Below are 25,372 nucleotides of genomic sequence, written 5' to 3' on the forward strand. Positions count from 1 at the left end.
AAAAAAAAAAAAAAAAAAAAAGCTGTAACACATCACCACAAGCTTAGAGGCTTAAAACCAGCACACATTTATAATCTTACAACTCTAGAGGTCAGAAGCCCAGAATGGGTCTTGCTGGGCTAAAATCAGGTATCTGATGTTGGTGGGCTGTGTTCCTTCTGGAGGTTCACCCAGGGGATCACACAGGAGCATGCCCTGGAAGTATCTACTAGTGTCTGTGCCACAGATACTTCCGAGGCACGCGCCCGTGTGATCCTCTAGGTAAGCGGCCGTTTCCTTGCACTTTCCTTCTTCTAGAGGCTGCCCCCCTTCCGTGACTTGTGGCACTCCCTCCATCTTCAAGGCTGGCAGTGGCTGTTTGAGCTTCTGTGACCATGCCATCTCTCTGGTTCTGACTCTTCTGCCTCCCTCTTCCCCATTTAAGGACCTTTGTGATTACACTGGGCTCACCTAGATCATCTCCTTATTTTTAACAAGCGTCTGTTGATTAGCAATTTTAACTCCTCCTTGCTATGCAACCCAACACATTCACGGGCTCCGGGGTTAGGATATGGACATCCTTGCAGGATGAGGGCATTATTCTGCCTACACAGGGGGTATTCTCAAATGGATGAGCATTTTTACCTTTGACCCTCAGGGATTCCAGAACTCGAGTGTACTTCAGAATCATGGGAGGACAGTGTTTGAAAATGCAGAATTTTAGGCCCTGTCAGATTCTGATTCAGTACTTCTAGGACGGGCCCAAAGAATCTGAATTTTTTTTTTTTTTTTTAGAATCTGAATTTTTAACAAGCTCCCTCAGGCTTTCCTGATACACATGATCTAAAGACCACATTTAGAAAAATCTGCTTTCCTTTGGCTTCGGATAGGGCATAGTGGCTACATTTTAGAAACCTATTTACAAAATCTATGGTCTCTAATTTATTGAGCAATTCCAGTGTACTAATAAATATAGCTAAGTTTATCAAGCACTTGCTATGTGCCAGATTCTGCTTCAAGGGCTGTCCATGCATCATCTCACTTAATCCTCAAAATAAGTGAGGGTAGGGTTATTATTATCCCTATTTTGCAGATAAGAAAACAAAAACTCAAGGGGTTAGGTAACTTACCTGGGGCTGCACAGGCAAAGCCAGAAAGAAGCCTATCCACCTTCCTTGTCTTTTTCTAAAGCTTGAGTTTAACCATTAACTCTAGCACAGTGCTGGCACATAGTAGACCCTCAATAAATACATGCTGAATTACAGGGTGAGTAAACAGATAGGGGTTCTGCATGCGTTAACTCTAATCCTCAAGGGAGATATTATCATTATCCTCTATGAAACATCAAGGACCCTGAAACTCGGAGAGAAAACCCTGTAACTATGTCTTAGCATATGTCTAAAGTCCATATGCTTCTTACCAGATCAGGGAGGCTACAAGCCACAATCCACATGCCTTCTCAAAAGATTGTTTTTTCACTGTGCATTTATACTATACAAAAAACATCAATTGCTCTGAGTTCTTCAGTTAACAACTGGCTTCTATCAAAAAGAACCTAATTGTACTAAATCAGGCCAAGTGGTGGCTCCACCACTCGGGGATGTTTTTACTCCTCCAGAGGTGGAGCAAGCCCTGGGCATGGCCAAGCTGAGGAGGGGTGGCCTGAACCTTTACACTCAGGGAGGCACAAGCATAGCAATTAAAGCTTCAGACCACCCTGGTAGGTTCTTTTTAATTAAACACTTCTCCAAACACCTGGGAGAGCCGCAACAGTGCACTGGGCAGGAGGGGTTTGCTGTGGAAATGCCATCTGCACTGATGAAGAGACAGCAACATCAGAGGCCTCCTCTTCACACACACACACACACACCAGGGGACAGTTTCCCTGCATCACACAGGTGGATTCCAGGCTGTCACCACTTTCTGCCCCCTTCGAACTAGCAGCAAATCACCCTGGCCTCCTGTCTTCATCAGAAAGACCTTCTAGCTGGGCCACCACGGGCCCCTGTATCATTTCACTTCTTTAGGACAGAAACTGGAGAGACTCAATGTAACACCAGCAGGTTCTAGCGCGAACATCTGTGTAAGGTGCACCACCTCCTCTGAAATGCTATTCTGTCTCCACTCCCCTGCCACATCCGTCCTCCCCACTCCTCCTCCATCTCCAAGTCCCCTTCCTCTCTTCCATCCTTTCCCCTTTCTCCATTTCTTTCCCTATCCTATCAGATGCATCCTCTACCCTAACTCTCCCACCAGGGTTCCGTGGCCATTTAAGTGTCAGCTTTGGAGGCCTGGGGCCCGCAGAACGGCAGGCTGCAGCAAGTAACAGTGAACCTTTGAGTCCACTTTGGATCTGAGTTTCCCTTCTGGAAAATGAGTATATTCACATTTGCCAACTTACTGTCTCAAAATAGTGTCTGTGGTTCTGTTTCTTGCTGTGTAGTTCATAAAGTGTGTGCTCCCTTTCTGGGCTCACGCATCATGACCCCTTAAAAAGTATGGAATATTCGTGAAGTGAACCAGGGAGAGGGAAATGACTCACTCAAGGACACACAGCTTTCAGTGGCAGAGTCAGGACCAGAAACAAGTCTTCCCACCCTCTCTTGCCATTTGAGTTCTTGGTGTTCATGACAGTGATTCTACGGGACACAGCATGGAAGAAGCTGACCATGAGCACGGCTGCTCTCAACAGGGCCTGAAGAACATCAAGGAAAGTAAGAGTAGAAAAACCCTACAAGTTGGTTACCTTTCATTTTTTAATTACTTTGCAGTCTAATTATACTGATGAGGTTCATTAATGTCAGATTAATTTTGCATGTTTTACAAGATTTTATAAGATTAAAAAAAACAACAACCCATGGAGTGTGGGCCAATGAGATGTGTTTAAAGAGAAGAGGATGTTGATGAACGGCTTGCTCCCGACCTGCTTGACGTGTGCTATAGATACTTCTGGGGCATGCTCTCATGGGAGCCTCCCAACCCTGCAAGACAGGCATCTCTGTTTCCATTTCATAAACGAGAAGACAGAGCCCCAGAGAAGGTAACTGACTCACATGTCACCGTTGGACTAATGCGCTGCAGGGCTGGGTTCAACTTGAGGTCTGTCCTATTCCCGAGTTTCCTTTCCCCGCTCCGTGGCACTGCTCCCCACAGAGATGTAAAGAGTGTCTTCTGTGACTCAGCTTCCTCTTCTGTAGGAGCCTGCCTCCTGGCTTCTGTGTGCACTAATGGGAGCGAGCCCTCCACCCAGGTGCCAGCCTGCACAGTGGGGCAGTCGGTGGGTGGCGTGAGAGCTTCTCCTTTGGAGGAGCAAGTTCTCCCACTTGGGAGGAGGAGCCAATCAGACCCTTGAGGCCCCCTGCTATGGGGACAGCTCTGCTCTGAAAGCTGGCATAGGCTCACCCAGGGGCACCCGAGGGCCAAGGCCTGGCACAAGAGTAGGGCTGCTCTCCCATGCCCGGCTGGGCTGTCCTCCAGCAGGTTGTGCAATCTCGCTATGAATAGGTCTGGGTGTGTGGTTTGGGGCCAAGAAGACCAGACTTGTCTCCTTCGGAGTGACAGTTCCCCTCTGGAATTGTGGGAGGTGAGGGAGTGCAGCTGTGAGGTCAGGCTTCTGACCCGGAGAATGGGCGGTCCAAGCTGGTGGTGTGAGGGGTGGAGTCTGTGGCCAGACTGGATGGACAAGATGTCGGCATGATTACGTGTGTGTGGAAATCACCTGAGGCCTTCTGCCTCCCCAAACCTCCTGAGCCTCCCTCCCATCCTTCACCCCTCCTTCTCAGCAGTCCAAGCCCTCCTTACCTTAGGAACAGGCTTAAAACAGAAAAGTTTGGAGGGGGAGGGGAAAAACAGATTTGCAATTTTATTTCATTTGCAAGGAAAAAGCCTGGGCTATCTGATTCCTAAGCCTGGGTTCTTTATAAAAAAAAAAAAAAATTGCTTTTAGACACAGGGTCTTGCTCTGTTGTCTAGGCTGGAGTGCAGTGGCGTGATCATAGCTCACTGTAAGTCCTGGCCTCAAGCTATCCTCCCACCTGGGCCTCCCAAAGAGCTGGGATTACAAAGGTGAGCCACTGCGCCACAACTGCATTTTTAAAATGTCAAAAATATGAGATTTTCCTACATGATTGGTGTAAGTGGTGTGAACTGGCACTCTGGAGGACAATTTGGTCAACCTTGATCAAATGTATACACCCTTTGTGACGGGTGCACCAAAATCTCAGAAATTACCACTAAAGAACTTCATGTAACCAAAAACCACCTGTTCCCCAAAAATGACTGAAATGAAAGTTTTAAAAATGTATATACCCTTTGACCCAGCAATTCCATGTCTGGGCACTAATTCTACAAAGATTCTTGCACATGTATGAAATAACAGATGTGTAAGGTTACTAGTTGTAGTGTGGCTGGTAATAACAAACATCCACGAATAATCCAATGTCCAGTTATCTATCAACAGGGGACTACTGGTTAAATCAATTATGACACATTAATACAATGGAATACTATATAAAAAGAATGAGGAAGGTTTCTATGTATTAAAATCTTCTCCATCTTGGGGAAAATAATTTAAAAAGCTAGATGCCCATGTATATACAGCGTGTATGATGTGCATTTTGTGTAATAAGGGGAAAATAAGAACCTGTGTTTTTATTACTTGGAGGTACATAAGACATTCTGGAAGGAAATGTAAGGAATTCTGGGGTGGGAGGAACTAAGCAGATAGAGGACAAAGATGGGAGGAAAACATTCCCAGTGTGTGTCTTTTCATGCTTTCTGGCTTTTGAATCATGTGAACGCACTACCTTTCAAGATATTAATTTTAAAACAAAGTACAACACAATGAAGATAATTCTGCGAAAAAATGCCATGACCCAACTGTCCTCCTACAATGGACACGTGTCATTTTGCGGGCATGTCCCAGCGTGAGAACTCCCTTCCTACTTGGAGTTACCCACTAGGTGCACCTTAGTGGGAGGAAGAGTCCCTCCCCCGTCCCTTACAGAGGGGGCCATGCCTTCCTGATCCCTACTCCTGCCTGCTGGGGCTCAGGTGCAGCTCACACTTCTGGTGGCAATACCAAGGGCCTGAGTCTGGGACACAAGAATTATTTTTACATTTTATCTTTTAGCACTTCTCCCAGCCTATTTTACACTACTAGGTATTACTTGTATTCCGCTTTTTTTCTTGTATCAACATATAAAGTTACAATATAAGAGCAATAATTACCCTTCTAAGCATGTATCCAAAATGAGTGCTTTTTACATAGATGCATAGTTTTCATAATTATTGTTTTGATAGATGCATAGTACTCCTTTCTTTTGATTAGGTACTTCCTATACTATGATATCCAAGATGTTAATAGGAGGAAGTTAAGGAAACCCAAGGTGATGAGGATACAAATTTGTAACAATACTATTCATTTGTCAGTGAGATTCCTTCAACAGTATAGTCACCTCATCACCTCTACTTCTACTCCCCAGTCACCTCATCACCTCTACTTCTACTCCTTCCCTCATCTTACTCCTTACTCCCTCCAGTCTCAGTCAAAGCCAGCCTCTCCCAATTGGTTTTTAGAAGCTATTATTTATGTAAGTATAATACACTCCATTTTGATAAAACGGTACATCAGGTGAAGAGTTGAAATCCAAACCCCGTTGCCTCCCTCCTCTAGACTTAACCTACTACCAAATTTCTCGTGATTTCTTCCAGATCAGAGCTTCCCAACTTGGTTGCAGGGGTGTGAGCTATGGCTCCCTTAGCCCCTAGGGCGATCTCCAGGGCCTGTGGCTGGGAGAGCTGAGTTGGTCACCTGAAACCCGAAGCAGTTTTCTCCACCTTTCCAGTGGGGCGCATAAACATCACTCTCTGTGGGTGCCAGGTTGTGAGAACAGTTCTAGAATTACCATGCTTTCTCATTTCCTCATCTTCCTTCTAGAATCCATCCCTACAGTGTGCCCTGGGGCCCTTCCCAAAGGCCAGCTCTGACTAGGCCACCACCCTGCTGGTTTCCCATGCTCAATCACAAACTCCAAGCTCCTTGGTCTCGAGTTTTCTGGCAGCCTTCTTTTCTTGCCTGACTTCTCACCTTCTTTGAACTCTTTAAATCCCAAACAAGCTCACCTCTCAATTTCCTAAGCATGTTCCAATCCTTCCTGTCTTTGGAATTCATCACTTCAGCCAGAAAGCCTGATTCATTTCTGCTTTTTAGCTCAAATGTTAACTTCCTCTGTCCCTCCATCCTATCCTTAGCAGCATTCATGGGACCCAGGTGCTCAAGTACACGCCAGCAAGCCTACGCACTCCAGCTCAGCCCCTTCAACTCTTCTCACCAACACAAGCACAGCGCCTGGCACACGCGGGTACTGGTGGAGGAACGATCGTAGGATGCAGAGGAGATCCTGTGCCAATACTAGCAGGGCATTGGGATTTCTCCTCCCAAAGTGTGAGTGGAGATGTTTGTCGTGTGTTTCTAGCAAGTCCGCAGAGAAGGTAGGCAAACCTCAACAGTTCTGAGCCATTACTATGTGATGGCTGGCAGGCAAAACTACACACACACACACACACACGTGTGCACACACATAATCTAATTTTCTTCCAGTCTTAAATATTGCTGACGGTCTTCCTCTTTCAGCTTTTAAACGAGGAAAATCCGGGGGAAAGGACTCTTCCTCCTGCTCCAAGTGTGTCTGTTCCTCTGGGCCCAGCACGATTGCTTTTCTTCGATGGAGAGGAAAGCAGAGCTGGAGTGGGCCCCTTTTCTGAGTGCTTCTCTCTCACTTCCACCCCTCAAACACTCTCCCCTGCTGGCTCCCACCACAGGGCTGCAAGCAGCTCAGGGCACCGCAGACTGCACGCCACCACCAACCCACAGCTGTCTCTCTACTTCCCATGTCTCAGGGTTGGTGTTGTGGGTGACTGTGGGTGTGTCGGGGGATGACTGTATGTATATGTGTGTGTGCCTGTGTCTGGCAGATGGTGGCTATGAATTCTCTGCCTGGGACCCCTGTATCCTAGCTGTGGTGTGGGTGACTTGGCTGATACACATCAAAGTAACGTCTGCTGGCCTAAAGCTTTGCCCTCATTATTGAATAAACTGCAAAATCAAATCCTGAATGCGTCTGAGATTAACTAGTCCAAACTCTTCCTCTTTTAAACAGGAAGCCGAAGCAGGAGAGTAAGCAGCTGGCCCTTTATCCCTCCAGGTGGAGCAGACAGATCCCTCCTAGACCACACACTCTTGCGGGGCAGGCGCAGATCCTCGTTCTCCTGGTGCCCATCACAAAGGCTGGCCCACTGCCACACGGGAGATGGGCTTCGTAACTGCTGGTCGTTAAATTAACTTACTGGTTTTTGGTTGCATTTTTACCTGGTTTTGGAGAACTCTCTACTAAGAATCTTGTCATACCTGGTATTAGAGTTCCATCTTTAATCCTCTGGAAGACAGAATAAAAATTGGGAAGTAATCTCTAGTGAAATACCCATCCCTAGTAGGCTTTGGCATTAGGAGATGGTGAAGTTTTACCTTTGTAAGTAACTAAAACAATGGTGAGGAAAAACTTACGAAAGCATGAGTCTCCACCAATAGAGAATTTATCCCAGATTCCCAACTTTAACATCTTTCACCTCCTCGATCTGAAGTAAGAACCTATTATGTGGGACCTTAAAGTAGATCCTGCTTATTCTATATCATCTGAATAACTTTTATATGGCTATTAAAATGAAAAACACAATCCAGACTACTAAGAATAGTTTCACAATAGGTGGAGTTCCCTCTCACTTAACTCAGGAGGCCCTAAAGGTACACACAGAGGAAATGTTTACGCTGTTGCCACCAGAAACCTGAAGTGGCGTGTCTCACTTTCAGTATGCAGGCCGGGCAAGAGGGCACTGTGGCCGACCAACGTTCACGTGTTGGACTCACGTGAGGAGGACCTCATCCAGGTCAAGAACCTGACAAGTTAAAACCTCAGATGCTCAGTGAGGGCCGTCTCTAAGTCCCAACTCCCTACTTATTCAAAACTTCCTGGGAAACATGACTCAGAGCATACCAAAAGTGGCTATCAGCCACCATGAACTACGCCATAAATCTGCCTTTATTAAGTTGTCTGTTGTCTGTGGAGGTCAGAAGTGGGCCAGAGAAAAAGTGTACTAGGTTCATTTAAAGATTTCGCCATAGTCTCTCAGCTCTGTGCCTCTCCCAGCCTGTGGGGGAATTCCACAGGGAGACCTTGAGATAAACTGCCATTTTATTCCTAGGGTTCAAGAAAGGGGGAGGGAGAACAAAGAGACTTCTTGGAGTAAGATAGAGTGTCACTGATGCTTTATTTACATGCGTCACCATCTCTTTTACAAACTAGATTACGGTTTTAAGTGGAATACACAAGGCAATATCTACAAACACCGAGGAAAGTAAGTACTGCATCTCTATTTCATTTGGAAAGGGGAAGATTCCCAAATCAAACTGGTTTTGATCCTTAAGAAAGGCGGCAGAGTTAATTCATGGCAACATATGGTTAGACAAAATCCTCAGTAAGAATGCCATATGATAGTGTTCGCATTGAAAGAAGGATGAGGTGCTTCAAATCAAAGTCTGAACTGCTTGACTCTCGGGTGTTTAAATATGGCCACGCACCATATTTAGTTCTAGATTACATGGGGTATGAGCAAGGAATTGAAACAGATAAGACAGTTTTTACAGATACTGTATACAGATTTTTTTTCCATTCATGCAACTTTTTTCTTAAAAAAAGTTAAACATGTGAAGCCAAAATGCACAATACATTTTTTTAAATATTAACTAATTTTTCTGGTCCTCCTTCACATTTGTTTACATTTCCCATGTACATAATGTGCTAGGACAAGTATACAAGAGAAGACTGATTGCCAGGCAATGAGATAATTTTAGAGAAATAAGTGACCAGACACATAGTTCTTAAAAGCAGCCGCACACGTATTTCTGGAGTGTGGCAAGAGGCCTCATGACCAATCATTCATCAAAGAAAAATATAAACAGATACAACTAAACAAGAGGAAAATATTCCATTCATTTCAATTGCATAAATTTTATGTTACCCACTTAAGATTTAGATAAAATATAATATACTCTTTTATTTGGGCATCTGCTTTAAGATCTCATTTGACAGGCATGATTCCATCAGAACTTCACCTCCCGTAGCAGTACTCTGCCTCTCCGGTCTCCAAGACAGGCTGGCTTTTTCGTACCTCTTTACTGGTGATTGCATTTCTACCAAAAAAAAAATGTTTTTTTAAAAAAAAAACATTATGCCTAATCATACAATGTTCACCCAAATACAGCAAGAAAAATAAAACCAGAGTTCAGAGCTTTTCAGGGTTTCCTTTTTGCTTTGAGAGAGGATGAATAACATTTTTTGTTTTTGTTTTTTTTTGACGTGGAGTTTCACTCTTGTTCCCCAGGCTGGAGTGCAGTGGTGTGATCTTGGCTCACTGCAACCTCCGCCTCCTGGGTTCAAGCGATTCTCCTGCCTCAGCCTCCAGAGTAGCTGGGATTACAGGCATGCGCCACTATGCCAGGCTAGTTTTGTATTTTTAATAGAGATAGGGTTTCTCCATGTTGGTCAGGCTGGATAACATTTTTATTTCCCCTCGCAAGCCCTTGGCACCAACACAGAGGACTTCTTTTTGACTGCTTTATTCTTCATGGTCTTTTCCAAGAGATTCAAATGCTCCTTATTCTTTAAGTGGGGTTCACTAGGTAGAGGCACAATCTGTCTCCACCATCTTTAAACTGTGTACAAGTTTGGAAGTCACCTGAAATCACACCCTGAGCGGGGCATACTTGTCCTGAGTAGTAAGCCCTGGTGTCCTCTCCTCAGGGTGGGCAAGCAACACACACAATGCTACAAATCAACACCAAAAACAAACACAAAGTCCGCCTTGTACTACACGTGTGTGAATGATCCTCCCATTAACAGGAGTGACAAACTTCTGAATTTTTAAAATGTGTTTCAGCAATCATTATATCACAGAGGATGCAATCAAGGAAACCAAGCTCAGATTCATTCACAGTTAAAGGGGTAAACTGAGCCTGGCAGCCAGTTCTCATGCCAGGACAGTGAAGGCTTGTGATAAAGCTCTTTCCTAGCTTTGGTAACAGGTGTCAGGTTCTGGAGCCCTGAAGAGAACAGCAGATCCCAAGAGCGCATGTCATGTTTTCAACATTAGGTACTCTTCTAATTTCTCATCAAAAAGTAGGCGGCTCCCTAGAGCAGCTTATTTAGAGGCTGAGGGTGGCCTCCGATAGTTCTCATCATAAATCAAACATTACAGCTGCCAGCCCCCTTGAGGCTAAGCATTCTGCTGATATGCTCCAGATCAGAAAATTATTGTTAGGGACCTGTGACACTCACTCAGGATGTGACATGGTGGCCAACAGTTGGCCTGTCCTGAAAGCAGGGTCTCAATATAAGGGGCAGAGGGCTCAGGCAGCACCCCTGCCCAGCCTGACCACTTTAGAACCGGGCTAGTCTCTGGGGGCCTGGCCTTTCTGCAGGAGGCTGAGGGTGAGGGTGCCGGGACCCTAGACAGGCCTCACTACCAGATTCTCGGCTGACCCTCTCCAGGGGCTGGCAGGTCTCACAGTACTTATGCTGCACTTGACTTTGCCCTGGTCTCAGCTCTCCACAACACTCTACATGTAGATGCTGTTTTAGTTACTTGAAGAAAAAAACAAAACAAAACAAAAAACCAAAGCATTCCCTCTTCATTTTCCTGATCTGTTTTGTGCTGCCTTGCCCTTGTACCTCCTCTGTCCCTTCCTCAGCTGTTTCAGATTAAATGATAATCTGGTTCTAGGACATTCTGTAAGACATTCTGCCTGAAATCCAACAAACACTAGAAAAGGAGAATAAATGAGATACCACATGTCTGAAAAGAATTCAACATGTTAAAGTTGAAACACATTGGAGGGTTGCCTTTCTTACTCCCAAAGTGGCTCCCAGGGTCTGTAAAACTGCAAAGGCAAGTAGCTATTTTGTTAGTTACTTTGCGTATTTTTCTGAACTCAGGACAGAAGTTCTCAGGACCCTCACGCTGGAAGCACTCTGGAATTCTCCTATCCCCCCACCCTTTTCCATCTCACTCCCTACTGCAGCCTCCATGCTACTACTGCCTCTGCAATGCATCCCCACCCAGGGCAGCATCCCTTAGGAAGCTTGGAGAGGCAACCCTCCTTCACTGCTACTGGAAAGTTCTTGCATACAGCACACTACTAAAGAATCCAGGAAGTGGCTAGCATTATTATAAAGGAATATAGTAAGCAAGTCTGGCTCACTGACAAGCAGAACATATGAATAGAATACATACTTTAAAAAATTATACATACTTTAAAAATGAAGATTATAAACGTGTAGCAGTTTAGAAAAGGCAATGTGCTACAGATCTACTATAACCACAATTGCACAACAATTTACAGATTCAGTAAAAGGCAGGGTGAAATCAACAGGGCCATCGCTCAAACATGGCAACCCAAGCGAGGCAGGAGACGTGTGACAATACCAAATGGAACTCTCATTATGCTAGGAGCTGTGATCACCACCAATATCACCCCCAGAGGAGTTATAAAGCCAAGGCGCACAAGGGGGCCCCTGGTGGCCGGTGGTGTGTGCAGGGGGTTGGGTGCACGTCTGTGTTGGTGCCCACTGTCACGGTGCAAGCATCAGCAAGAACTCAAGCAGGGAAGTCTGTGCTGAAATACTAGCCTGTATTCCTAAGGCCCATGCATAAGGTTCCATTTTTGTACTGTACATGATAAAATATATTTATACATTTATATGCCTAATGCTTCTTATGCAAAGAAAAGAGTCTTCATATATCACTTTGGAGAAGTATGCATATGCTGTGCTAATCAGAGCATCATTACACCAATTTCATATGTACCAAAGGTGGTCCCAACTATTCCGTCTACCAAAGAAGGTAACGAATATAATCACACTTTTCAGGTTAAACAGAAAGCACCTATACAGCACCATAACTTTTTGAAAACACAACAAAATGAAATCCATAGAAGCAGAAAAAAAAGTTAAAACTGCCCTATTTTGTACTTCCATTGTGTCACTTGTACAATTACAACCTAAGCTTATATTTAAAAAATCAGTTTGTATGCTATTGCCTCTCACTCATACACTTCTAGCAGATCAGATTATACACAGCAAGGCTGAAAATAATCAAGGATGTGTATTAGGAAAACAGTGAAGTTAGAACTGCCTCAGCATTGACTTGGGTTTTTACTCTTCACACATTTCTCACTGCAAGCTTAATGCTCACCTGTAAGTTCATTTGTTCTGCAAAACAAAACAGGACTACTTTTTTTTTTTTCCTTTTCTTTCTCCTTAAAACTAAACCCTTTACTTTAGTGGCATTTGGCAATGAGTGGAGAGCTGAGCTGATTTCTTTCCTGAAAATATCAATATCCTAGTTTCTAACCAGCAGACCAACACTGTTCACATTAGCTGAAGACACTGACAGGAGATCACAGGCCCTACTGATCTGGAACCTGTAGACCTGGTGCTGGGGTCCTGTCCACAGATCACCCTGACTCAGAACTGGAAACACACTGGGCCGGACGCTGTGCTCCACTCGTTTTGCCTATGCATGGTTCAGTCCTGGACGGGTGCGCATAGCAAACAATTGTGCCATTGTTCAGTTTTTAGGAAAGGATAATTTTCTACCAAATGAAAGAAGAAAGAAAAACCCCCTTTAGTTTATGTAATTTGTTAGTTTATGGAGTTCCATGGGCTCAAAAGCTTGTGATGCTCGAACCCGGAATGGTAACTGGTACAACATTTTCCTGCTGTTTTTACATTTGCTAGGGGATGGACGGTTAACATTTTAACAGAAAAATACCGCAAGTTAATGCATGTGAAAAACTCAGAAAGTCAAAGGAAAACAAACACAAGAACAACACTTAAAACATCCCATAAACCATCGCAATATTAAAACACCACAGCATGGCCGACGGGGGCTCACGGTGTGCTCTGAACGAGGGTGGGTGGTGCTGAGGGGTGCTGTCCTCCACTGGCAGGCGGCTCACCACCCCGTACAAGGAAGATTTTGCATACTTTTTAGAGTTCTGTTCCAAGGGTAAGTGCTTCACCCAGGGTAAGGGGCCATTAACAGTCTCTGCTGGGTTAGGAAAATGGCGTGGGATTCACAAAGGTGTTAAGCTGTAAACGGTATCACTGTCCACTTGCTGAGAGCAGATTTGGCAAAGGGTTTTCTCTGTAGGTCTTGTGTCAGTTTGAGGGTCTAAAGGAGGAGAAAAGAAAACCAGAGATTAAGGGCATTGCAACAGCAACAGTGGACACCTGAGGGCCACCTGTCAAGGCCTCCCATCTCCCTCACCCACCTCAGAACCCAGGGCTGGCACAGCAAAGCTGCTCCGCTACACCAGTTTCAAAGGTCTGAAATCCTAAGGACAAAGCACAAAGACTACTTACCTTACTTCTCATGTTGTTCTTATTACAAAATGCTCTGAAGTTGAAAAGCCCAAAGGGAATGGGATCATTCACTTTGGGAGATTAACAAAGAAAGCCATATTAGGGGTGTTTTGGGGGTTCTTTTTAGACATTCAAGGTGCAGATAAGATTCTGTTCTAGACTTCTGGACTGAGGGATTTCCTAGGACATGGGACTTTCCATGCTAAAACAAGGAGAGCCAGTCACCCTAAGTAGATGAGTTATACTTTTCTGGTTCTTCCTTACTGGCTATGTGGACTAACTGAATTGCTTACCACCCCTTTCCATGAATACCCCAACACCAGGGGAGATGAAATGGCCACTTTCTATAAAGGCCTTAATAAGCCTGCACTGCTGTGTGTGGGTAATCTTGACTCCCCTACTCCCCACCATAAAAAGAGTAAGTAATTACTAAGTGGGTCATCTTAAGAATTTAAGAAATGGGGTCTTGCTGTGTTGCCCAGGTTGGACTTGAACTCCTGGGCTCAAGAGAGCCTCCCGTGTCAGCCTCCTGAGTAGCTGGGACTACAGGCATGCCAATGCACCAGGTTTAGGAATCTGATTTTTGTTATTACAAATTTGCAGAGAAAAAATTATATAACACATATATGACCAAGAAATCCCCCACAAAATAGCCCATTAATAATCAACATTATTATTATTCTGCCGCCAATTATTATTTTGTCTTCAATGGAAAGGCACAAAAAAGGTGCTCTTAGAGCATCTGAATTTATACAAGTCTTATCAGATGTCATGTGACCACTGGGCCCAGAAAAGTTAAAGGACGGAAAAAAAAAAGTATATTCATAGACATGTCTTAATAGCAAAAGGACGTGACATGACAGACCTCTAGACATAAGATTCTTTGTTTACGGAGACAGTGTTGGCAGTTATGGTAGTAAAGAAATGGCTCTAGGCCAAGAAATGGATAGAAAAGTGGTAGTGAAACAACATGAACTCGTGCTTTTCTCACTAGACAAGGTAAATAAGTAATGAAAAAAGCATCAATAAACTCACACACAAAATCACATTATATACATCTGCTTTCTCCCACCTTTACAGGCTGTACCGTAGGGTCATCAGGAATTCTTATGCATGTACTGTAGCTTCAATCTCTTCTGTGACTGCACTTGCTGGCAATCTTACCTTTCACTCTCAGTCTTTGCAAACACAGCAGGACTTAGTATTTATGATATTTACTTATCCTTGTTAAAGCTCCAAATGGAAGAATTTAGGTTGTTTTACTGGAGGCAGGGACAATAAAGTAGAAAAAGAAGCCCCTTTCTTCTTCCTGACTATTCCTAGGATTTAGTTTCCCTGGCTGATGGTGTTTTGGGGGCATTCTTTGCTTTGTAAAGCTACTAGATAATATTATCTTGGACTATAAAGTTACGGCTTGTTGGTTCTAGAGGGAGTAAAAGCTAAAGTAAATACTAGATCTCATCGTCTGTGAAGACCGTAGCTTGCTGAAGTCAGTGCTATTCTAACTACTTTACCTTGTCCCGCAAAGTATGAATAATCATTCATTAGATAGCGTTTCACAGACATAGTCCTCTGGACTCTTCCAGAGGTTTTTTCCTGCACAATAACAATTAATAAACCACCATCCAACATCACTATGCGATCAGTCATCGGGGACTCCCATCCCCAAGTCCCTATCCTGACTTACTGTAAGCACCGAGGGAGAAGCTGTGAAGTACTATCTAATTGAGACCCCTGTCCAGTTCCCTTGGGTATTAATTATGCAGCCACAGAAGCCAGTGCATAATGGGAAGGTGACACACTTCATTCCCCAAGTACAGACACAGGGAGTGTGGCTTGCTTCCATGTGGGCAGGGCCAACACAGGAAGGAAGAGGACAGAGGACACCCATGAGCCCCTAACAGAGCACAGTTTTGAGCAGAATAGGTCATCACCCCAAAGCCGGGGGCAGGTGGCCCATGTGGGACCGTCTAAAGCACCAACCAACCACAGTCCCCAGGTTTAATATCCATTCCTTCATCAAAAGGCTCCAAATCTTAAACTCCATTATTAAAAAGGATATGTGCAAACCACCACTTTCCCTTTCTGCAGAATGGGGTTGGGGTCACCGGTGAAGCTATGTTCTACAGCTTCTTCTGAGGTCTCCCAGGCAATGCCCTCCCAGGGAGGCCTGTTCAGGAAATCGCCTTGGTGCTTATAGGCTGAATTGGTAGAGGATTTGGCCCAGGTATAGAGGCAACTCTTGCAGAAGGCAAATTTAATACAGAAACTCCCACTCCAGATAACAGAAAGGCCACTGGTTTCCTCTGTGACAGAAGGAAAACAGATTGTAAAACACTGAAAATATAGAAGATAAATGTTGAACAGAAATACAATTATCCTTCTCAGAGGAACACCAGAATCACCATTCACAATGAAAACTGGGGTAATAAAAATAATCAAAAGGAAAGCAGCAGCTCATCTGTCTTAGATTTTTAATGGCTCTTCTGTGGCTCAATGTTTGTACATGCTTATCTGATTCAGTCAAGGACAGAAGAGTAGAGGGAGCATATTTTAAGTGATGAAACCCAGCTACTGAGCTGGGAAAGTCAATGATACTTAGCTTGGGTACAAGTTTCATGGGTTTTAAGAAAACTCATGTCATTCTTAAATTGTTTAAAGTATGACATTTTAGTTATAAGGTTATTTAGTTAACTGTGAGATTTATGTGTATGTGTTGATGCTCTTCTAGTTTAAAAACACATTAGATTAAGGGGCCAGGTATGGTGGCTAACACCTGTTAAGTCCCAGCACTTTGGGAGGCTGAAGTGAGTCCCCTGAGCCCAGGAGTTGGAGACCACCCTGGGCAACATGGCAAAACCCCGCCCCTACCAAAAATACAAAAATTAGTCTCATAACCTGGTCTCAAAATAAATAAATAAAATTTTAAAATGCTGTAAGAAAACATATCAGATTAAGTAAAACTTTTGAAAAGAACATAAAGCATACAGCTGATGGAATTATAGTTTACTTTGCAACTACTAGGCAATATGCCAATTAACAATAAATACAAAAATGTTGTTCTGTCCCAAGGGTGGCTTTCACTAATAGGGGAAGACGCCCTCCCTCCCCTCCCTGCCCAATAAACAAGTTTGAAATCAATTGTTGACACAAAGAAAATGAAATGCGGAGACCAAATAAATGATGAAGTCCATTCTAAAAATATCTATGGATGCTGTCATCTGGTCTCTGCTGAGAGCAAGTCCCTCTATAATTTTGGCATCTGTAGCGAAGACAAGTTTCTGCCTAATTATCACCATAAATCACATGATACTCTAAGAAAGGAAAATGCCTCCAAAAACTACACACAGCATAACAACATACATGTTCCTACTGTTGTCCTCCCACAACTTAATCCACTGTGAAAATTTTTTCAGTAGTGTTTTTATCTTCTTGGCAGAGAAGAACAGAACAGGAACCCAATACTAAATAGGACATGGAAGAAAAAAGAGATCATAAGTTGAAACCTTCACATCCACAAATCCATGAAGGTTATCAACTGTTTTCCTAGCTAGACAGAACTAGATGATTTGAGGTAAGTTTGCCCCACAAGTAAAAATAAAGTGAAACACCACTTTCTTCACTCTTTAAAAAGAAAGATAATTTTAGCCAAACTTTCAACCCCTGGAGCAAGCTGGGGACTAAATATGGAACGCTTAGGATAGAAAAGGAATTGATATTCATGCAACCTGACAAGGAAGTCTCACATGGACTCCTGACGACAGGGGTGGGTTTCAGAGTTTGAATATTTCCATTCAAACACTCAAAGAAATGTCTGCCTGATGCCATCTCTGCTTCATTCCCAGAGGAACTTCAGAGACACGCAATCCACATGAGCCACGGTCATCTGCCAGCATCCACTAAGGCTTGTGTAGCTGGTGTCACCCCAGGAAAACAATGCTTTTGCAGGTCTTGGGTTAGGCAGCCATATCTAATTTTGGAGCACTAAAATGGAGTTCATCTTCCAGGCAAAATTTATGCAGCTCAGGAAAACACGCTAACGCATACCATGCTTTGGCTTAATTTGGTCATTCTTCAATATCTTCTAGATTGAAATGGGTGATGAAAGAGTTAGAGAGGTTCATGGGAACCAGCCTGATGATCACTGACGGCAGGGGCCTGGTCGATGAGAATCCAGTCCTCTGCCTGTGATGCATGCCAAACAGAGACATCCTCCATGTCTGCCAGAGAGGAAGATTTAGGAGGTGTAGCTCTGTTAAAATCCCTTTTGGCAAAGGCTGTCAAGTTGCCATTTTAGGCACTGAACAGTTTATGAGGGAAACAACAGGTATAGAAGTTTAAGCCAGGATGGCAGCCAGGTTTGTATTCCGTTGAGGAGCTTCCCTAAAGGAAAGTCAAATTTCCAGGAAATCTACCTCATTGACTCTGGTAATTTCTAACAGGCAAGTAAAGCACCTGTGGAGAAAGTGAGGATATCACAGGGAAGCTTAGAATGAGCTTTTCATGGCAAAGAAGACAGGATGATACTAGAAAGGTACTCAACTACACACATTATTAACAAAACCCCTTCATTTGTGTAAAACACAAGCCTGACTTATGTAAAGGCTGCCTTGTACTGCCTCCCAGTAACTCCTGGGCTTGGTCAAGGCAGCAGGTGAACCAGTCTGGGAAGGCTGGTGACAGGGCCCTCCAGAGCCTTCACCTCCAGGACACCTCAGAGCCTAGACCTGGAGTAGACTGCCCTTCCAGCCAGCCTTTGTGCTGTGCTGATAAAACCCAAGGGAGACACACAGGGAGGGCGGTAGTCATCCTCATACTTCACAGCTGAGGGACAAAGAGCTGGGGGTCACCTGCTGGGAGGCACCAGCTTTTCTGTTGCTTAAATTTAGCGATTATTGATGGCTAAAGTAAGTTTAAGAATGCCCTATCTCTGACTTTATGTTGAGGCAGGGATTGTGTTAACCAATACTCTTCACATATCCAGAGTCAACTATGAATACTAATATGGCAGAAATATGATAGGTACTGATTTACTGTCAACAGCAAAGTTGCAGAGATTTAGTATTTTCTTAAGATTCTTAGATTGGCAAACCACATATAATAGTATGTAAAGTTTTAGATTATGTTCTTTTTAAAGGCCTAGTTTTTAGGCAAAAAGCCTTTAAAGGGTGTCTCCATCCTCTCTGAATTTATGGTTATTTAACTTTATTATAATATCCAAAACACTTAGCTGGTAAAGGCCTGTGGGATCAAGTTCCACTGTCCTCATCCACGCTTTAAGGCCCACTACTGCTTCTGGGAACAAACCCTCCGCTTGTCTGATGGGTCAGGTTCAAAGACACTTTACCTGGACGGCTCTTCTTATCACCCATGCGAATCACCTACATATTCAGATGGCTCCTCCAGCCCCACCTTGCTTATGCTATCCTTGACTCAATTCTTATGCCACTCACCTAATACCTAATCATAAGATGCCTGAAATGGCAACTTTTTCAGGGGCTCCCAATATGTTGAACTCCTTGAAAGCTGAGCAAAGTCTTCAAATCAAATCAAACACTTATGGAGCACCTACTACTTTAAGAGCACTGTCTGGTATCTGCCCCCGTGCAGCACATATTCCAGTGGAAGAAACACAATTTTCTTGACGTCCCAAGTAACCTGGTAAGTTGAAAGTACTAAATGGACGCACAATAAATGTTGGCTGAATCAATGAAAGAACCATCCTCCTGGAAGAACCCTCTTCCTCTTTGACAACTCCAACACTCAGCATCCTTTCATTGCAACTGCTTCCATGACCTACTCATATTTGCCAAGAGTTAGTTTGAGTCCAGGCAGAACCTACTGCCTGGTGGGATATGACCTAGGATTTGCGGCACTTTTTGTGAAAAGGATGGTTTCCAATAATTAAATTTCTAAAACTCCTATTTCTTACAGATGAAATCAATACAAGGCACAATTTTAACATTCAACTAATGCTCAAGTATTTAATAAAAAGTTTATCTTCTCCCATCCTTTCTGTATATCCCACCATATATATCCTTATCACCAGCCCCCAAAGTAAGAGACTTCCTACTCTAAGTCTCAAGTTGCTGTCAATAAAGTGATTCACCGTTTAAAAACAACAGGGAACTGTAGTACAGGAGGAAATGTTCAGAGTCATCAACCATGACCTGCATATCACGATGTTTATGTTCGCTGGGTGTGACCCTATCCTGTATGACTCTTCACTGCATTTACTGGGGTGTATGTGGGGGGCGGGGCAGGGATGAATGACAGGAGTGTGCAGGCTGGGATGCCCTAGATCCCTGGAGGGTGGGTGGAAGTGCAGGTGTAACTGCCAGCCCATCTCAGGGTTTAGCTACCAAACAGTGAAGGGAGGGTCTCTAAAGTCTTCTTTTCCTGCTTTACATACACAGGATTTTGAGAGACAATGTAATTTTTCCAAGTGATTCTGAAACTGAAAACACAGAATCAGCTAGTTAAGTTCTACAAATAGTCCAAACCACCTGTAAGGTATGACCAGGACAGACAGGTGACACAGATGGTGGTCATGTAACAACCATCACACCAGTGCAACAGAGGAACTGAGAGGGACTCCAGGTGGCTCCAGGACTGACAGAGACAAAGGAGCGCCCTGAGGCCAGCGGTCTGGCCAGGCATACATATTCCAGTAGTGAAGGGAATCTGCATGTGTGGACCCAGTGCCCCTCTTCTTACAGCTTGGCCTGCACTTGCACCGCGGTGTAAGCGCCGGCCGGGGCTGCCTCCCATGGGGCACCCCATCCCAGCCAGCAGGGCAGTCTGAGTAGAACGTGACAGGTAGGGCAGGCAGTGCTTTGGTTTCTGTTACTCGGTGGGCAGGCAGCATTTTCAGGTAAACAAACATTAGGGCCACCTTCTAACAGGTCTATCAGACAAGACACTTTCTGATTACTTATAACTAGGTTGGGCGGTATTGCTGTCTGATCTTTTCTGAACATACAAATGACCAATGAAAGCTCCAATTAATTACAGTGGCGAATACAGAAATTGAGGCCTAGTGGAAATTTACTGAAAATTTCGACTTCAGAACTCTTGGACTCCTACCTCTGGTCTTCTCTTCTTAGTTACTGATTTCCCCTAAGGAATCAAGTCAAATACTCCACACAAACATAAACACATTAAAAAAAAAATAAAACAAAAAACCCCCACAACCTTATGGCGCAGACTTCTTTCATCAGAGACAAAGCAGGAAAAGAAGAGGGAAGGGAGACGGAGGGAAAGAAGAAAGAGGATGAGAGAGGAAGAGACAGGGAGAAGGAGAGGGAGGGAGAGAGAGGAGACATACTGACATCCAAACCTTCAATCAAACCAAGACTGTCAATTACAGTTTTAGCCTTCAGAAACACTGGAATTACCCTCTGAGACTTCGTGACTAAGGGATCCTATTCTTTAATAAATGAATGCCATGGATTTTAGCAAAAAATAGGCTATTAAAAACAAAGTCGACCTAAAATTAAAAACTAAGGTGCACATCTATTACTGAGCAGGAAAGACACAAAAGACTTGCATCCCAGTGTCCAGTGGCTCTACAGGGCAGTATATTTTAGTCCCAGGTCTGGCTGCTGCTTATTTAGAAGCGCCTAGAGAAGAACAGCCTATTTTTTTTTCTGGGTTTTCACTCAATTTAGAATTGGAAGAGATGTTAAGGGTACAGTGACTGTCTTTTCTGAACCCCAAGTTGTATCACAGTAACTAATAAGAGATAAACCACATGCTTTGGGGAGACCCAAGGCCAGACTACTGCCACCACCATGCTATTATGTGTTGCTCCAAGACAGCCCTAGGAGGGACTGCAATGGCTCTTAATCTCTCTGAGTGGCTTGGGATGACTGGCATTGGGAAGACAAAGATGGCATTGCCAGATTCCTCCCAACAGCAGGAGAGGTTCAGGCTTGAGGCTCTGAGGCAGCTGAAAAGAGCAGGGTAGGGCATCTCCTTCAGCAGGGCTTGCTGCTAGCCCCTGTGGACACCGATGGGTACCCATGCTAATCAGAGCTGAAGCCAGACAGCTGGGACTTCTCAGGCGATCCTTTAAAGATGCTAACGGAGCACTTTGGATACCACATACAGCTCTCCTCACAACATCTGTAGCATTAGTTCCGTTTAACAGCCCCTCTAATGAGTACCCCCAAACTGGTAGGCAGAACTTCTAAGGGATGTCGACTCTGGAAATAAAAGTTTGCATACCAACAGGTAATTGTAGATCCCTTTTTAATGAAAAACCCAGTTGAGTCTAGTTCACTGAGGAAAAGAGTCACTCTTTCTGCCCATAGTTTAAGACTGGCGTGGCTGCTTCCTGCTTCCACTATTAACCTCTGGAGCTGTTTTAAATCACAATAAACATTAAACAACGTTTTTAAAAAGGTGCCAAAAGACATTAGCCCATATCAGAGGTAGCCCTTCTAGGAGCTCTGTGAGGCCAGTTTTAATTTTAACCTCATTTTATAAATAAGCAAACTGAAACTGACAGATGAGCGACTTGACTCCAGGACACACAGCCATGAAAAAGGCAGCCTTCTGCTGCAAGTCCCACAGCTCCTCTGCCATCCCACAGGATCTCACTTAACTAGGAGTGGGCTGCAGGGGAGGCTTTTTTAATCCACAGCTCCCTCAGAGCAGAGCCCCAGGGACAGTGTGCTGCAGTGGGCGGCTCATGTCCAACCGTGATGAACTCACCAGCTCTAGAAATCAAACATAAAGTGCTCTGCAGAGCTTTTAAAAGAAATCAGCATCTGGATTCAGCCTGAACTCTGACCTGTTAGTATGGAACTCCTCAAGTCTTAGGGTCTGTGTTTTTGTGGAACAGACCGTGTGACCATGGAACAGAACCCCCGAATGCAGGGTTGTCCCAGAAAACCAGGCACATCAGTCTGCCACACCACATGCGCCTCTGCTCCAAACTTGTGAGCAAGGCAGTCTTTGGCTCTACGACAAACTGTCATCACCACTGCCACCACTTTCCCCACTAGGCCACGCATTCTTTAAGGGAGGGACCCTTTTTATCCATTTCTGCCCCCTGTGCCCAGCAGGTACCCAACAGATGACCTGTGCTTAACGATTTCAGGCCTTTCTTGAGCACTTCTATCAACATGGGTCTACCACTTTGCCGGGCAGCTAGCTCACGCATGGATATGGCTGAGAAACACTAGATATATGACAAGGCCATACAAAAAACTCAGCAAGAAAGGGAGAAAAAGGACAAAGAAGCCCTAGTCTCCAAGGGGGTGCTGACTCCTTTCAGCAAAACTCCAGGACAGGATTTCTTAAGGGGGTTCCTTAGAACATTGGTGCTATGGTTTCTTGAAGAAAAAGGATTTGATTCAAGATATCAAACACTTCAGGAAACACTGCGTAACACATCCAACCCTAGAAGGTTCATAATGTGTATTACCCTTTAACGCTCTGAGAAGTTCTCTTGGAAATAATCCAATTTCTCTTTAACACGGTATTTCTTAAACTTATTTGACCACAGAATCCATTTTCTATTTCACACCACCTATGACTATCTTGAGGATCTAGTATTCCAAGAAACATTTTGAGAAACATTGACTTATAGGACCTCTAAATACTAATTTGCAAAACACATTTTAAATTCATTTTAGTTTCTGAAACTTTAAAATTCAAAACAATTTGGAGGACTGGGGAAAGCAATACTTTGAAATTCAATGAACACATCAGCAAAACCAGGGTGAAGCAGGTGGTGTCTCTTGCAAGGTGGAGAATCTCCATCTTGGGATGCAAGTCCAGTAAATATGTGTCTCCAAGTCAGGGAAGAGAAAGCAGTCCGCAAACATTCTCCCACTGGGCCCAAGGTCAAGAAGGACCTCCAGGAGGCAATCTCTCCAGCAATGGCAAAGAAGCAGGTCCCAGAAAGCCCCCTTCTCCCATCTCCAAATAGAAAGGTAAGCCTGTGAGAAGCACAGGTGGCCCCTGGGGGAAGACTACTGATAGAAAATGTTGTTTACAAGATGCTGCTAAGCATTATGAACACTCTAAGTTATAAGAGTAATTCTGGTGATTTTCACCCTGTTTGTTTATGTTCTACATGAGCCCTCTGGACAGAAGAGACCTTCCAGAAAGCTGTTTATAAACACAACTGCTTGAAGGAGGAGCCACTCAGGCTCTGTCTCCATGCTGAGCAGGCTGGCCAGAGGTGAAAACAGGTGCATTTTATAAAACCAACAAGCCCAGGAAGAGCAGCCTTCATGCTAAACGTCACTGCTTTCCAGGAAAAAACAGCGTATGTAGCAAGTATACCAGCCTCTGCAAAGAAAACCCCTTTTTATGGCCATATCAATTTTCTCTTGCGCTCATTGACACTAAAAAGATCCCAAAATTCTCTCCCTGAATGACAGTTCAGACTTTTGGCTTTTTTTAAAAGGTAAGAATAAAGATCCGTGAAGACACAGAATTCTTCATGCTAGCATACTATAACCAGACTATAGTCACAAGTACAAATAACAGAGTATATTCTCCATGTAATTCATAACAGATTCATATTTATCAGATATTACATTCCCTAAAACAGAAATATCTACATCAATCAAAAACACGACATTATAGCTAGTCTATATTACCTGTATTTGGTTAGAATTAGTTCTATCCCCAACATAAATTTTAAAGACATACTAGAATCACAGCATTCAAACATCAGTCAAACAAGCATCAGATATTTACTCCTTTTGGGAAGTAGCCTACATGTAAATTCTAAACAGCTTCCAATACTGCAGCCTGCTGATGCCACACTAGTACACCACTATTTCTTTCCAGCTCCATATCATAACACAGACCTCACCAGGTCCATTTCACAGACAAAATGTTAGGGTTCAAGTTTAAAATTATACATACCATGCACCTTTAAAATTTGATGAGGCTGTCTTCTTTTGACAAATGAGAAACCTAATGTTCTACGAGATTGAGTGATGTGGCAGAGACAAGAAGAGAACCACCCCTACCCTCTCCCTCTGGGCTTTTGCTGGTGGATGTTTCCCAGTCTTTATCATAAAGTACTTTAAATACTGGGCTGCTCCCTAATGGTGTCTCCAAATGTTAAAAGATGAAGATGAATGAAACTCCGTGAATGCAGGCATCTTTGTTATCAAATTAAGGTGAGACTGAAGCTCCTTTCCCTCAGAGAGGACACATGTCAAACTCAAGAGGGCTGACCGGAAGCTCGAGCTTACGGCACCACACCAGCTCATGACCATCTCTGCCACCAACTGTAAACATGTGCACCAAGCTTTATGAACACCTGAGAGAACACAGTGCCCTTCACGACCCAGCAGCCAGCCCTCCAAAAAAAGTATCGCTATTTTTTCTTTTCCAGATAGACCTAAGGGTCAAAGGATTCTACCCGTGGTCTAAAATGAATGACCTGTGTGAAACACCCAGCCCTCCAGAGAAGCATCTTGCCACAGCTCCTCAGCAAGACTGCCTGTCAACTGAGCAGACAGCTCCATTAACACAAGAAGGCTCAGACTCAGCATCACATGACCTTCTGCGAGCAAGCCAGGAAGTCAGTCTGGAGAAACACTAAGAAAAAGTTCAACCAAGAAAGTTATTAGAGAGCAACTCTTGGGAAGCTGGGACACTTAATTTGAGAGCAGTGGGGTGTCACAGTCTGACCTCAGCCCCATTCTGTGAATTGAGGAGAGTCTTCAATGAAGTGACAGTCACAGTTAAGTTTTAAAGTAAAAAATACACTTCCGGTTGCATGTGCTCCTGGCTGCTGAAATGAACAATGGATTCCAAGGCAAAAATGGAAATTCTAAACCAGAAACTAGATCCCCTCACAGCCCCCACTGCCCTTTGGATGGTTCTTTAAATGCTCTGTGGTCATACTGAGCTAGTCTACTTTCAGGAAAATTTGGTGA

General features: G+C 44.0%; 1 protein-coding gene across 2 annotated transcripts in view; it reads right to left on the reverse strand.

The window, feature by feature from the left end:
* Positions 1-8,285: 8,285 nt before the first annotated feature.
* The window catches only part of FOXO3 (forkhead box O3), a 126,466-nt gene continuing 109,379 nt past the window's right edge, over positions 8,286-25,372 (reverse strand). For both annotated transcript variants that reach the window (XM_011952825.1, XM_011952824.1), the window contains exon 3: positions 8,286-13,266. The gene's annotated coding sequence lies outside the window, so the exon portion shown is untranslated. The remainder of the gene's footprint in view (positions 13,267-25,372) is intronic.

Source organism: Colobus angolensis, unplaced genomic scaffold (assembly GCF_000951035.1).
Source record: "Colobus angolensis palliatus isolate OR3802 unplaced genomic scaffold, Cang.pa_1.0 Scaffold35, whole genome shotgun sequence".
NCBI classification, from domain to species: domain Eukaryota; kingdom Metazoa; phylum Chordata; class Mammalia; order Primates; family Cercopithecidae; genus Colobus; species Colobus angolensis.